Genomic DNA, 15,176 nt, shown 5'->3' on the forward strand with positions numbered 1-15,176 from the left:
ATAGAGGAGCTGGAGACGGAAAACTGTTTTGAACAGGATGACATTCAAATGTTAATAAAATTTCAAAAAAAATGTTAAAGGAGAGCGTAATTAGAGCGTTGTTGGGTGCAATGACATTCAATAATTCAATTTTCCTGGATATTCAACTCTCCCGAAACAACAATTTTAGCTTTACAACTTTTCACATCTATTTGATCGAAACAAAAATGGTATTCAAGCAGCTCGACGAAACAAGTGAGTAACTCCCATAGCCCATTACATAATCAGAAAATTAAATAGGCATATACCCATGAGAAGATAAATTATAATTTGCAATAATAATAGTATACTTGTTTTTTAATCAACTAGTATTTAGTTTTTTATGAATATCTTCTAAAATTATAATTATGTACTTAAAAAAACGTTATAACCGAAATAGCCCCAGTTATGTCTAGGCTAGCAAAATCGGTTTGGTTTGGTTTGGTTAGCTTCATAATATCTATGTCTACGTTTTCTTAGGCACATGCCCCCCTTATGTTAAAAACAAAACAAAATTCCGAGTAGATTACCTTAACGGGTATACGCGCGAAAACATTCTTCCACGCACGCGTACCCCGTTCCATTTCCAGAAGCCGTGGAAATTCTTTCCTGTGTTCCGCAGTTCGGCGCGCGGGGTTTTCCGACGAACGACGACTGTCTTGTCGAGTCCAGGCCAGAAAGAAAACACGCCGAAAAGTTTAGAAGTTTTTCCGTTGACGGAAGAAAGAAGTTGCGGACAGTTTTAATTGTCTAGTCAGGATTTTGTGGCGTAATCTCGTGATCTTGAACTGGATAGTTTTAAGTGAAAAAGTTAGTTTGCTGAGAATTGAGAAATACTGACTCGATTTCTAACGCCGCTAAGTGACAGTTTATTAACTGGACTCGTATTGGCTCTTTATTTTTATATACGGTAAGTAACTGATATAATTATGTAGATTTACTTCGGCAGATTTTGGTTTTTGTAAAGAAATATATTTGATCGGTCATATAGCTTCAGTACGTTTGCATATTTTTATTCTATATATTATTACTATATCATCATTACAAAATATTGGAGACAGAAGAACAATGTTTTTGTAATAAGACGTAAAATATCTAAATTTAAATAGTTTAAGATAGACAAGGAGGTTTATTCATATCTAAATAAAACAGAAAAAATTTCAAACTCAAAATAATTAATTGGAAACTATTGAATCATTTTGACATGTTTTTTTCCGAATTAAAAAAGAAAACTAAATGGTACATAACTACCAAGCCACAAATTATTTTTTTCATAGAGAGCCGACAACGGGTTTTGTATAAAATTAATATTTCTGTAAAACGTAACCCTTATAGGATCACTTTGTCCGTCTATCTATTAAGACCCTTTTATCTGCAAACCATATACTCCGGTCTACAGTCCCTTGGAGCTGTGAAAAATTCAAACTTCTAAGTTAACGTACAAAAAATGCCGTAAAAACATATTTTAACACCCTCAAGGGAATCAAAATTTATATCCGTTGATCTAGAACTATGAAATTTGGCAAGTAATACCGTTTTATATTAAGTTATAAAAAATATAGTTTTTATTTTACAAATCCTTGGGTGGGCGAGCCCGACACGCTTTTAAAAGCTAAAAATATTAAAATGTTATAAGCAATAGTTTATTTCACTTTCATTATTAAGTAAAATTTAATTGCTGTAAAATTAATTAATATGACTTATCTTATAATTAATGAATTAATATTACTAAAAGGTAGTAATTGCAAAACCTCTAACGAGTGGTAGGGGACTCCAAACCGCACAATCTTTTCAAATGTTTATTTCAAAAAATAATTTTGTTTAAAAATGGGGCAACGTGTTTCGGGAATCAGTTACTTCCCATCGTCAGGCTCAAAAAGCTAAAATAATCGAAATCACAGTCAAAATAGACAAGCACTTTGAGAGAGCCATACAAAAAAGTCATGTTATAAAATACACTTACAAACAAAGTTAAAAAAGGTTAAAAATTTATTTCATTTTAATCAAGCGATTACGATTAATATATACTCACACAAAATTCACGCCAAAAAGCCACACCAACTCTGAAAAAATAAGATAGTTAGATTGTAGATATTCATTACAAAACTGTACTCGTAGTTGCTATTAATCTACTTTTTAAAAAAAAAATCTTCTTCGTTGTATTTATTAATAAAAGCTTAGACCATAGTTTTCAACACAGTCTTAAAATCACTTTTTTATTCAATATTTTTAATTTTTCTCCATCAAAGATGAGCGCCCAAACTGGTGCTGTGATACTGTTATATATAAGATTAAATTATTATTTATGTAGAGATTAAAACCGCGATATTCTATGTCCATATTCGATTTTTTTGAAAAAACGAGAACTGGTCGCAAGAAGAATTTTTTTAGTTGAAAAACTCATCTAAAATAAAATATTGAAAACTAGCATAAATGACCGCTATTTATATGTGTGGGGGAGGGGGGAGAGAAACAAAAAAAATGAGATTTCATCTCAATGTTCACCATTGACGGATATATTCGATACTTGGTAGGGTAGGTAGATAAAAGTTTAATAGGTAAAGTAAAAGTAAGTAGGTAAAAGAAGTTTTAGAGTTATACACTGTAATTTAATGCAAATTTAATCAATTAGTAATTGAAATAAAAATAAATATTTTAATAAGTAAAACTACTAACTAACAAATAAACATATCAAAATATTTGTGTTCCAGCTTTAGTTCCTGTAGTATTTTTACATTGTCCTAATGACAATGACGATAGTTGATAAAGACTCAGACACTTTTGATCTAGACACTCCAAACCCTGAAATGAGTATGAGAAACCCTTCACTAACCCAACAGGTTTTTAATTTTTTTAGCTGGCATTAGAAAAGATACCCTGTTTTTCTAGGGAAACAGTTACCAACAGCGGTTAAACGCAGGTTAGTTAGTATAAAAAGTTAGAAAATAATTGTTGTTTTAGTGGAGTATTGCTGGAGTGTCTGTATTAGAAAATTCTGTTTGAAGTGTGGCCTTTTGTATTAATAATGTTGATTTCAGAAACATCATTTTTCGGTTTTGGCAAACACATTAATGAGGTCTTATTATAAGAATTAATATGTATAATAAATAAATGTAAAATAATTGGGATAGGTTTTTGTTTCAATAAATAATAAGCGTTAATTGTACTGAAACTAATATTGTTTTATATATAAATATTATTTGAGACCTATGTACACAATTTAATCCATAAAATAAACACTTTGTTTACTCGAGAGATTTATTGATTAGTATACTAATTAGCTTGTTAATTTCGTGATTGATTAAGAAATATTATTGACAACATGGATTACAATAAAAAAACAAACAGCAATCACGGCGCGTCTCGGTCATAAATTTCTCCATAAAGTTGGCCCGAGGAATATCTGTAATTTTTATTATACATACTTTTTAGGAGGTGCTGTTTTACATCTTCGAGCTTTGTCTTAAGTGGATTCCGACAGCAATGCCCCAAACGAAGAACTATATCGTAACTTTGATTCCACCAAAGAATAATACATTATATTCAGTTATTTTATATCTAATATTTTTTCTAAATATTTAATTTCACTAATTATCATTCCGAAAGTTTTTGTATTGTTTAAAATATAAACATTCCATCGTAAATGTTGGTCTACCAGTCTACATGTGCGCCTTATTATACTAGATACTCGTGTGATCTATGCGAATAGAAGAAATGTGTGTTTTTTGAAATGTATGGTCAAGAGCTTGATCAACTGCTCTAATATCTGTCTAAAATTTGTTTTTTAACTCTGCCCAAGTATCAGCATGAAATACAATTGCAGTGTTAAGAAAGATTAGTCGTTAACCCGCCGTTACACGCGTCTCTTACTGTAACGTCGTTGCACGCGTGTGAGCGTTTCCCTCACATACATAAATTTAAATAGTATAATGGGCGAATGAATATCAGTATGCACAAAATTACATAATCTTATATGTACAAATAAAAGAAAGTCTCATAATCCATACTAATTATATTTATTTATCAAAACAAAGTGAATACCTAAATGATAATACAAACCTGCGTGAAAAGTTTCATAGATAACGAATACATCTACTCAGATTCTTCTCTCTATTTTTCAATAGGAAGTATACAAAGTTTTTGTATGCTTCTTGCAAATCGCCCACAGTTTACACATATACGTACATCTTACAGAACTTTGTCTGAGTCTTTCGGTTTTTTTCTCTTAGGACAGTAGGCACATTTATTAGACTCACGATGCACTTCCAGCGGCGCAGCTTTATCTTCAATCTCCAAATGGTCCCTAATTTGCATTCTCAACAATACGGAGAGTATTCTGATATATGCTCATAACATTTGATGAGGCTTAATCAGCTCGAAGAGCTCGAAGGCTAAGTTTTTTAAATATTTACGTCGTGCCATTTCAATACCCAGTCTTTTCAAAATATAATCATATTATATATCATATATTAATATGATTATTAGGTAATTAATAATCATATTTTAGTAAAACATCACAAACTTACCAAAATATTTGAACAAAAACCAAAATTGTACGTGAAATTACAGACGAACGTGATTGCACGCGCAGTGAGGAAAACGCTCACATCAAGTACACTATCACTTCGATCAGATGGGGTACCATACTGATCGCTCTAAATATTCTGCAACGTCATTCCTCCTTACTTAAAAACGATGCCGAAGGCATACCTGGACGCTCAAGGTTATTGTATTAACTACAACAATTTCCTCGTACAAAAACCAATGTTGTGAGGGATTCCCTCATAGCGCGTGTAACGGAGGATTAATAATTCTTTTATGAGAAGTAAGACAAGAACTGGTCTGAGTACTGTGCCTTGCGGAATACCATAATGAATTGTTCTGTTATTACTTATAAAATCGCCTATTTCGACACATTGTATTCTATCATTAAGGTAGCTTGGAAATAATTTTAATGTTGTACCTGTACTTCCAACTGCTTCTGGTGCATCTAAAAGATATTTGTTGTTGACGATATCAAAAGCCTTTGCTAGGTCTAAGAAAACTACAAGAGCAGGTTGAGTCTCATCCAGGCTTTTGTAAATAGTTTATGAGAGCAAGGATATTGCATCTTCTGCTGATCCCCGTGTTAATATTACTTTCAGCAATAAGTGATACTTGATAATTGCATATTATGGTGTTTGTTCGATGACAAAAAAAACTATTTCTTTCTTAGTTGCTTACAAATGGTTTGACTAAAAACTTAAATACTGTTTTGTGTCTGTCGGTTTTCTATATACAGATGTGCCAATATATTCTCCCCGCAAATACTTTAGAAATGTTATTAAATAAGGAAATTATAAAGTCGTTCGGTTTCCATCTCCATCATTCTAATTAACATTAAAGTAGTAATACTTTGCGTATATTTACAAGAGAGGCTTAATGAGACAGCTTAATGAGGAAATTTGCAAGAGTTAATGCCTCTAAGCTTTATTAATAAAAGGGTTCTCAAGAAAACATTATAAAGGGTTAAGAACTTCATAATCATAACCGCCTCGAGGCTCATAGTAAAGGTAGCTCTAATTTAATATAAAACATTTAAACTTTCACGCTGACATTTATAAGTGTTCAAATACAAGTGTTCTACAGTTAGGTTTCGTTTTAGTTCTCAAGAGTAAACTAATAGCTTTAGTATTTCTGGAATACATCATGGTTTTAAGAAATTAAGTTTCTTGGAATCAATTAAAATTGGTTTCGTTCTTGTTATAATAACTAGTAAAATCAATTATAAGTTATAATACATTTTGAAATGAAAATCAATAAAAAAATAATTACACTAATATTTAGTACAATTTCACTCAAATGGTATGGAAATAAAACTATTTTGTGTTTCTCAACCAAGTACACTTGAATGCTGTCAGCACTTAAAATAATGCCGCACGCGTCTCACATAATAAACACTATTTTATTCAAGTAGAGTTGGAAGGCTTTGTAACGTCCAAGTATGTATGCTCGCGGCCAACTTGTTATTGGATGTTACGAAGCCTAAAAAGCCTTAAAAGTCAGTTACTTTGGTCTGTGTTCTGTGTTAAAATTCTTCGATATTTTTCATCTTCTGACCCATCTTCTGCCATTTCAATAAAACTTTAAAAATGCAATTTCAATAATGAAAAATCCGTGGCACGAATAATCAGAATTCTACAGTATTTTCTTTTGCGGTCTTCACATTTCCTAATTCCGACCTCAAAATGGAATTTGGGGACCGGATTTATTCTTCGCCATTTTCCCTCAAATCCACGTTTTTCGTCCGCGCACCAATTCACGATGCGCTCGACATTTCGTACTTGTATTTTTGCCATTGTATAAAATAACAATAAGTCGAACTCGAGCGGAAGATCTTACAGCATTCGGTAATGGACCGGATCGGCCTTCTCGGTTTAGAGGACGTCGCCAGGCCGGATCTAGAGTCAGTCATCTTTCGGCTTAAGGGTCCGGTTTGTAATGGATAGATTTATTTACGGAGCGGACGTCTCTAAACGTTTTCTTTTGCTATTGGTTGCTTAAATGCTGGAGTCAGCACATAGGAAAGTTGTATTCTATATATAATAAATATTATCGTATATACCTACACACATACAGGGTGGCGCCTCTCATACGCCGCGGAGGCTCCAAGGAGCACGGTAGCTTATATTAAAATGAAATTTTGTGAGCACATGTAGGTTAATTCAGAGCACTTTTTAAAAATATAGAGAGTTCTACGGGGTGTCCGCAAAAAAAGTTACAAATCAAAGTTGTGTTTTTTTTGTAATGGAACACCCTATATATTAATGGATTTTCGGATTCTGGGAGAAAAATAAAGGTGACATATTTAACATTTTATAGAAATAAAGAACAATGTTTAAATTACAATAAAACCTACATACCTAAACTGGAATTTACCCGGTATAGCCTAATATATAGTTAAATTAAGTATTGTACTTTAAATCAAATTAAAACTTGATCCAAAAATTTATACAGGGTGAGACAAAATTACAATTTTACATCACCTTTAAAAGCATGTTACTCTTTTATTTTAAATGGAACACCAAGTGTATTATTCCGATATTCAATAAAGAATTCATGTCTCTTCAAAATACTATTAAGTTTGCCTACCTCTCAAACAAAAATTTTCCTAGATATTTTTATTTACAGGACTTAATTTGAGTAGATCTTTATTATTTGATAAAATCTACGTGGCTCTGATATGTCTGACGTTACTTCAACATAGCTGTCTAATTAGTCCAACTTTAACAACTAGTTATCATTTTGTGTCAGCTAAAACACAAAAAAAAAGATATTTGCCAAAAAATTCTCTTCTCAGATATTTGCCAAAAATGCAAACTTAACCTACATCAGGGAGAACTGATATGATTCTGTTAGTTAGTGAATGCAGTGTGCATTTACCAATTAATAGAATACTTAAATGCTCCTGATTTTAACTAGTCTGTTTTTTATGCGGATATGTTAAAGACAGTTAGGGGTAGGCAAAACTCGACCAACTATTCTCGACAACATGAGAGAAACTATTGTAGCTGCTTTTCGAGGTAGAACTCCACTTATGCCTTTTAAAATAAAAAGATCCAATCATTTTATGCAGTTAACAGGAAAGGAAGCATTTTGAGTATTTGATTTCATTTAGCTAATTTTCGTCACATAATTATAGCTTTATATCTAGTTTTAATTCTGTAATAATTAAAATATGTTTTAAACGTGTATCTTTTTAATACCGTTGAGTATTTTACTCTACATTCTTTAATTTTTGTTAAAAAAAAAGTTTGTTAAAACAATTTAAAAAAAAGGTATATCACACAGCCACCCCCCCTAGATTTTTTTAAATAATAAGATCTACTGACGCAAAATCATAAAAATTAAAATATCTAGGAAAATCTTTGTCTGAGGGGTAGACAACCTTAATAATACTTTGAAGATACATAAATTCCCCATTGAACACCAGAAAAATTTGGTTAAACATACAATTTGGTTTAACATACAATGGTTACTGTAATTAAACATCAGTCTATACAAGATCAACTAAAATTTAGGTAGCTGTTACCAAAATTTAATCTTCATTTTCACAAAACGAGAAATATGTCAAAATTCTTAGATTTTGGATATAAGCTTCTTTAATAAAACTCACCTCTATTTCCTAGAATCCGAAAATCAATTAATATATAGGGAAACTAGAACTATTAGAAAAAAACACAACTTTGATATGTAACTTTTTTTGGGGACACCCTGTAAATGTAATTTATATATTGTTATAAAATGCTTTCAGTTAACCTACATATGCTGCCAAGATTTCATTTCGATATAAACTACCGTTCTCCTTGGACCAGGGGCGGCTTGTCCTATGAGGCAGATGAGGCAGTGCCTCACCAATACATTTGAAAAATTACACGTATTAATCGATACCATCTTTAATCACAATTTTATATTTTTTTCCCTATTTGCATCAATAATAACTGTATTTTTTATCCGTCATTCTACAATAAATTACGTCGATGGTATTCCTTTAAACGCGCTTCCTTTCCCATATGCGACAAACTCGACGTACTCGACGATGTATACCCATCTCATTTGTTCTTTAAGAAGTATATGTGCAGAGGTTTGCCTCTTCTTTGCCTTTCCTTGTCTAACGTATTGTGGTATATCGCACTGACGCATGACGGAGCGACAGCGTTCACTGGAATCTTAAATCTATAAAATGAAAAAAAAAGCATAGGCAAACCGTTTAGTTGAAGAGAGATATATGTATGGAGTAGCAGCGCGTAAAAGGACCGTATTGAGGCGAGCCTCATTGCCTCAAATGTAAATTTAAACCTTTAAAGCCGTTCGTTAAAAATATGTATCACTTCCCGATCAGTTCCCTATCAGCCCGAGAGATTTTAGGCGACAGACTGAAAATGCGGAATTGCATTATTTGGTAATTTGGATTAGTTTGAATCAGAGTTTGAATTAACTCTGCCGGTTATTGCACTGTTTTGTCTCTTAATTGATTAATATATACGTTTTTTAATGTGAATTGCATGTTTAATTACTCGTCTTACTGATTAGGTATTACGTATTAATAAGTAAATACCTAAAAAGTGGGCCGTGACTTGTTGATTGATATGATGATTTAGAGGGACTATGCATCATCAGAGGACCCCCCCAGGTAAAGTTTTTCGATTCATTTCTACATAAATTGTGTATAGTCAAAAAGTAAAGCAACCTGTTACAGATTTCATTTTGTTTTATTTTTATAGGATGGGTAGAAAAACAAAATTTTACCATACAGATTAACATATAAGACAAAATATCCTGAGGTCGCTTTGATAAAAATTTAGTTGCAATAGCCCTATCTAATAGGTATAATACTGCGAATTATATTACATAAGGCTATTTCCGCAACTGCTAAAAATTTAGAAATATTTTAAATAAAAAAATGTGCGCTTTTTAAGTCTGTAGGTATCTAAAATACTAAAAATAATATACAGTGTGTATTGCATTTAAACAAATTGAGATATAGCATTATAATATTGCAATGTTGACCGCGCCATAAAAAAATCCCTGTATAAAATAATTCTCGGATTTCTTCTTTTGTCCTACATACCTCGCTATATAGTACATACTTAAGCAATAATATATCAATAAGTTAAATTCACACCAGGTTTTTACCACTTTCCAAAAAATGAAATTTTTCAAATATGAATTATCAAGGAAATCCCGCATATATAGTGCTTCAAACAAATCAATAGTGTGATGTATGCTGAATTTTTTTTGGAGAAGAAATATTTTTTTAGGATATGCACTTTTTTATATACAACTTTTTTTTCATATATTTGTCAACTACGACGATATTGGACTTCCTCGTACTAATGGCCACCCTATATACATACTAATAAAAATTCTCTTCTAATGTGCTTCACCATCTTCCAGTGCTACGAGCCGCCCCTGCCTTGGACTTTCCGCGGCGTATGAGAGGCGCCATCCTGTACATACTACTGCCATTACTCGCTGACGAGTATTAGACACGAATCAGAAGATGGTTACGCAAGGCTTTTTCTTTCATGAGCTTTTCCGTGACTAAAAAGTCCGTTACGTGATGTTATCACTCTTCGGCACTCCGGACATTCAAAAATCTCATTGCTTTGTTGCCTCTTTACTCTTTGGTTATCGCTGTTAATTGAGTTTAGAATTCTTCTCCACTGCGTTCTATTGTGCGCTGTTTCTTCGCACTCATTCTGCTTGTTTATCCCCTTTGAGTTTTCGTGGAAAAAACGTTGTATCTTTTGAGTTGACCACCCGGTTTCCTCTTACCGTCTACAAGCTCACCAAAAGCAGAGATTTTGGTATGCGGTTTTCTTGCATTCTGCATACGTGACCAGCCCATCTTAAGCGGGAATTTGTAATCATGACTTCAACGCTCTCGCAGTTACCTTTTTCTAGGACCGATACGTTTGAGACATGGTGGAATCATTTGATTCTTAAGAGTTGTCTAAGGTATCTCTCTTTCAACTAGTTTAAAGTATTGATGTGTCGGCGGTACGGCACCCAGGTTTCGCTTCCGTATAACATGGTCGGGATTATTATTGCTCGGTATACTGCAAGTTTCGTTTTAGTGCTCAAGTCAAAAGATTGAAGAAAACCCTGACTTTTAATTTCCAGAATGCTCTTGAGGCGTGGCTAATCCTGTGCTGAATTTCAGAGTCGATATTGGCCTATTCCGAAATCAAACTACCAAGGTAATTGAATTCCGCTACATATTACAATAGTTCTTCTCCAATTTTTATAGCATAGTTGTGATTTTCCAGGGGAGTGCGCATGATTTTAGTTTTGTCGATGTTCAGCTTAAAACCCAAAGCCTCGTGTGCCCGGGTATATGTGTTCAACATTTCTTGTAACTGCCGTAACATTTTTGCAACTAGAGCGCAGTCATTAGCGTATTTGAAGTTCTGTGATGAATTTTGTACGTGTTTTTGTCCTCAGTCTTTTAATCTAATCTGTATCTGTATCTAATGCCCATTCCTAACCCATCCTAATACCATTGACACCTTGATTAGAATTAGCTTTTTAATTAACTTAATTGGTTTAAATTTGATCCATAAGATCCATATTGACCACACTGAACCAATAAACACTGAATAATAAACAAATCTACCTGCACTAAACATCTGAGTATGAGAAATTTGATATTGGTAATAGTTTTAGATGTTACATAATCCCGCTTAAGATGGGCTGGTCACGTATGCAGAATGCAAGAAAACCGTATTCCGAAATCTCTGCTTTACGGTGAGCTTATAGACAGTAAGAGGAGGCCGGGTGGATAACTCAAAAGGTACATTTTCCACGAAAACTTAAAGGGTATTAACTGCAGAATCATTGGGAAGAAGCAGTTCACAATAGAACTCAATGGAGAAGAATTGTAAACTCAGTTAACAGCAACAACCAAAAAGTAATGAGGCAACAAAGCAATGAGATTTTTGAATGTTCGGAGTGCGGTAGGCATATAACATCACGTATCGGGCTTTTCAGTCACAGAAAAGCTCATGAAAGAAAACGCTTTGCGTGACCATCTTTTGATACGTGTCGAATACTCCTCAGCGGGTAATGGCAGTATGTATGTAGATGTTTAAATGAACGAATTAAGGAACTTAAAGGTTATTTAAAGAAGGAAAACTTTGCAAATGTAAGATTTGTCAACCTTCATGCATGGTATACTGGACACAGGGTAGACTTTTAAAATGCAAAAATCATAATGAAAAAACGAACAACGTCTCTATACTTTAAATAAGAAAAGCCTTAAATCAAATTAAATGGACATAAATATCTTATTTACTTGACATTCTTTTTTCGAACTCTTATAATTTTCTGAAAATTAAAGAAAGCGTTTCTATGTAAAGATATATTTCTTTAATATAAGAAATATCCGGGAAGTTAATAAATATCCAGAAGTATAAAATGCGACATTTTTCTTTGAGGAAAAGAATCTGAATAATTTCACTAATAATTTATTTTGTAAATTAACTTCTGATTAATCCTATTACAGCCGATGGAATTTTTATTCAGTAAGAAAAAAAAAAGAAATACGACACGATATAAAACATCGATCGTTGCGTATAAAGGAATGCGAAATATTTCAATCAAACCCGAGAAAGCGATGCCAAACGAGAAATTCTTTCCATAGGAAGGCGTATAATGTTTTTAGCGATATTTCCGTTATTGGATTTATATTATGTAAGTTTACTATGTAATAAGTTAGGTTGAATCGAATAAAATGTCCAAAGAACAAAAATCTTAAATTAACTTGTAGAATATTAAATGTACAGGAGGGTGAGCGGAACTCGATGTCTCACCTCTTTTTTGAGAAAACGAAAAATAATAAAAAAAAATCTGAAAAAAGGTTTTTAAATCTGACTAAATAAAATGTATTTTAAGTCAAATTTGCATATTTCTCCATATTTGGAAATTGATATAATGACGTTATGGATTTCTATTTTCCCAGAAACATACCTATATTTTGGCATATTTAAATAGAGCTGATTTTTCTGAACAAATTTTATAAACAACATAATTTGCTATCTCATTCCGTTAAAAAATTTCAAGCAAATTTGTAAAAATAATATTTTAAAATTCGCAATCATTACGATTTAAACAAGTAGCCTTTGAAAAAACATAGAAAAGTCGCATCTGTCAATTAAACTAATTATTAACAAGCAGTCAAACAATTTTTATTGTCATTTGCCTTGTAAAAATGTTCACGCACAACGAAAAGGTTGACATGTTATTAGTTTATGGCGAATCTCAGAAGAATCCTAGAAGAGCAGTTCAGTTATACGCACGAAGATATCCGGAACTTGTTATTCCAAGCTTAAAAATGTTTGCACGATTGTAACGCAATTTACGTGCAAATAACGAGGCATTTTCTTCTAGAAAGGGAAAACAAATTGTTAAAAGGGTCAATTCTGACAATACCGTTGCGACCACTCTGCAGTATTTTGAAGACCATCCACGGAACTCGATTCGGAAAGCCTGTCGTGAGTTGAATTTGATACAGTTCTGTGCGAAAAAAAAATAAAAAAAAACGGTTATCATGATTATAAATTTCACAACTTGTCACTTCAGTTGTCAGACGTCACTTCACTTGTCATCAACATTAACACTGAAGAATTAATTATATCGCCCAAATGATGGTAAACTTAGATAATGACAATCGGTTGCTTGAACATGCCTTATGAATGGATGAAAGCCGTTATGTGAGCAATGGTAAGCCCAATAAAAAAATGAAGATTTTTGGGCTACTGAAAATCCACATTTTGTCAACCCGATTGATCAAGGTCATCTCAATCAAGGACATTTCGGAATCAACGTTTGGTGTGGTATTAATTATGGGCATTTGATTGGTCCATATTTTTACGAGGGAAATTTGAACAAAGAGCGATATTTACAATTTCTTCAATAACAACTTCCTGTGCTTCTTGAAAATGTGCCATTATGGTTGCGAGCAAACATGTGTTTCCAGCATGACGGAGCGCCACCGCATATATCAGAAATTGTCCAACAATATTTAAATGAAACTTATGGAGAAAATTGGATAGGTATAAATGGACCGACGCAGTAGGCTCCTAAATCACCGGACTTAACTCCACTAGACTTCTTCTTGTGGGGAATTCTAAAAAAATAAAGTTTACAAAACACCATTTATTAATTTGGAACATTTAAAAGAAAAAAATAGAAATGCTTGCGACGAATTATCTAGGGAAATGCTTATGAAGGTAACTTCTTAGTGAGAGAAGTAAGGCGTAGATTGGATAAGTGTTTAGAAGTAGGAGGTGGGCATTTTGAAAATTTGATGTAGTGATTGCCTAAACAGGGTGGGTCAAATTCGACGCTTTTAAATGGAAACACCCTTTTCTATAGGAGATAGACAAAAACTAATATCGGTGTCTGGAGTTCAATTTTTGTCAAAAACATGACTGTGAAAACCGCATATCGATATCTGTCACCGTTTCGGAGTTACGGGGTGTTTTTCAAAAATATGCATTTTTAACAAAGCGCTGTAACTTTTTTGCTATAGAGAATTTTGTATTTTTATGAAAACATTTCCGAAGCACCTTTTTACGTAGAATTTAATGGTTTAAGTATATTATTTTTAAATTAATAAGTTAAGAATTATCAACAGAAAATTTGATTTTTTATATGGAACACCCTGTATATTTTTAATTTATTGAAAAGAATTTAAAATTACCTTTCCAAAAATAATAACACACTTGATATTTTGCTCGATTCCTCTTGGAGATATAGAGTATATAAAAATTCGCCCGCTTTAAATAAGTAGGCTTTGAACGGCACCGGCTGTAATGCAAAAAAAATTCTAGCTGTGAGAATCAATTAAAACGAAAATAATATTTGCTATGAGAGATGCAGAATTTTATAACAATTTAAAATATATTTAACCAACATCAACACATTTAAACTATCGTATATCTAATAACAATAAAAATAAATAGCAAATCAAGACATGAGATTTTGCTACAGGTGTTCGACATATCGACCGTCTTCTGTTATGGACAGACGGGGCAGTTTTTGAACATTTCTCGCGGAATTCATTAACTCAGTAGGGGTGAAAGATTCCCTCTCATAACTGCTAAGTATTTCTAATTCGTGTCTAGATTATATGGAAGAATAAGGAACCTTTATTTTTCCGCAAATATATCCATAGGATTAGATCCATGGGCACTAAGTCAAGGCGGCCTCGACGGCCAACGGCTAGGATCTTGGTTAGCTATTCAATTTCAATTTTTCTTGAAATTGGCTGCAAAAACTTTCTGATAACTTCAGCGTTCAGAGGCGGTGCGTCGTCTTGCTGGAAAAATATGTTTTCCAGTTCCATTAAGGGCATATCATCAATAAGGGATCCAAAGCCTACTAGTTAAAAGTGGCGAACTTTAAAAAATTCTGTATTTCGAAGGGGATTATAACAAAGTATCAAGTGTGCTATATTTTTGGAAAAGTAATTTTAAATTCTTTTCAGTTAATTAAAAATATAGAGGGTGTCCCAAATAAAAAATCAATTTTTATGATGATAACTCTTAAATTATTAGTTTTAAAAAAATTATACTTAAACCATTAAATTCTACGTAAAAAGATGCTTTGGAAAT

General features: G+C 32.7%; 1 protein-coding gene across 2 annotated transcripts in view; it reads left to right on the forward strand.

Annotated features, from left to right (window-relative positions):
• The first annotated feature begins 654 nt into the window (after positions 1 to 654).
• The window catches only part of LOC115886213, a 315,760-nt gene continuing 301,238 nt past the window's right edge, over positions 655 to 15,176 (forward strand). For both annotated transcript variants that reach the window (XM_030905300.1, XM_030905309.1), the window contains exon 1: positions 655 to 928. The gene's annotated coding sequence lies outside the window, so the exon portion shown is untranslated. The remainder of the gene's footprint in view (positions 929 to 15,176) is intronic.

Source organism: Sitophilus oryzae, unplaced genomic scaffold (assembly GCF_002938485.1).
Source record: "Sitophilus oryzae breed Bouriz unplaced genomic scaffold, Soryzae_2.0 scaffold_1126_pilon_pilon, whole genome shotgun sequence".
Classification (NCBI taxonomy): Eukaryota; Metazoa; Arthropoda; class Insecta; order Coleoptera; family Curculionidae; genus Sitophilus; species Sitophilus oryzae.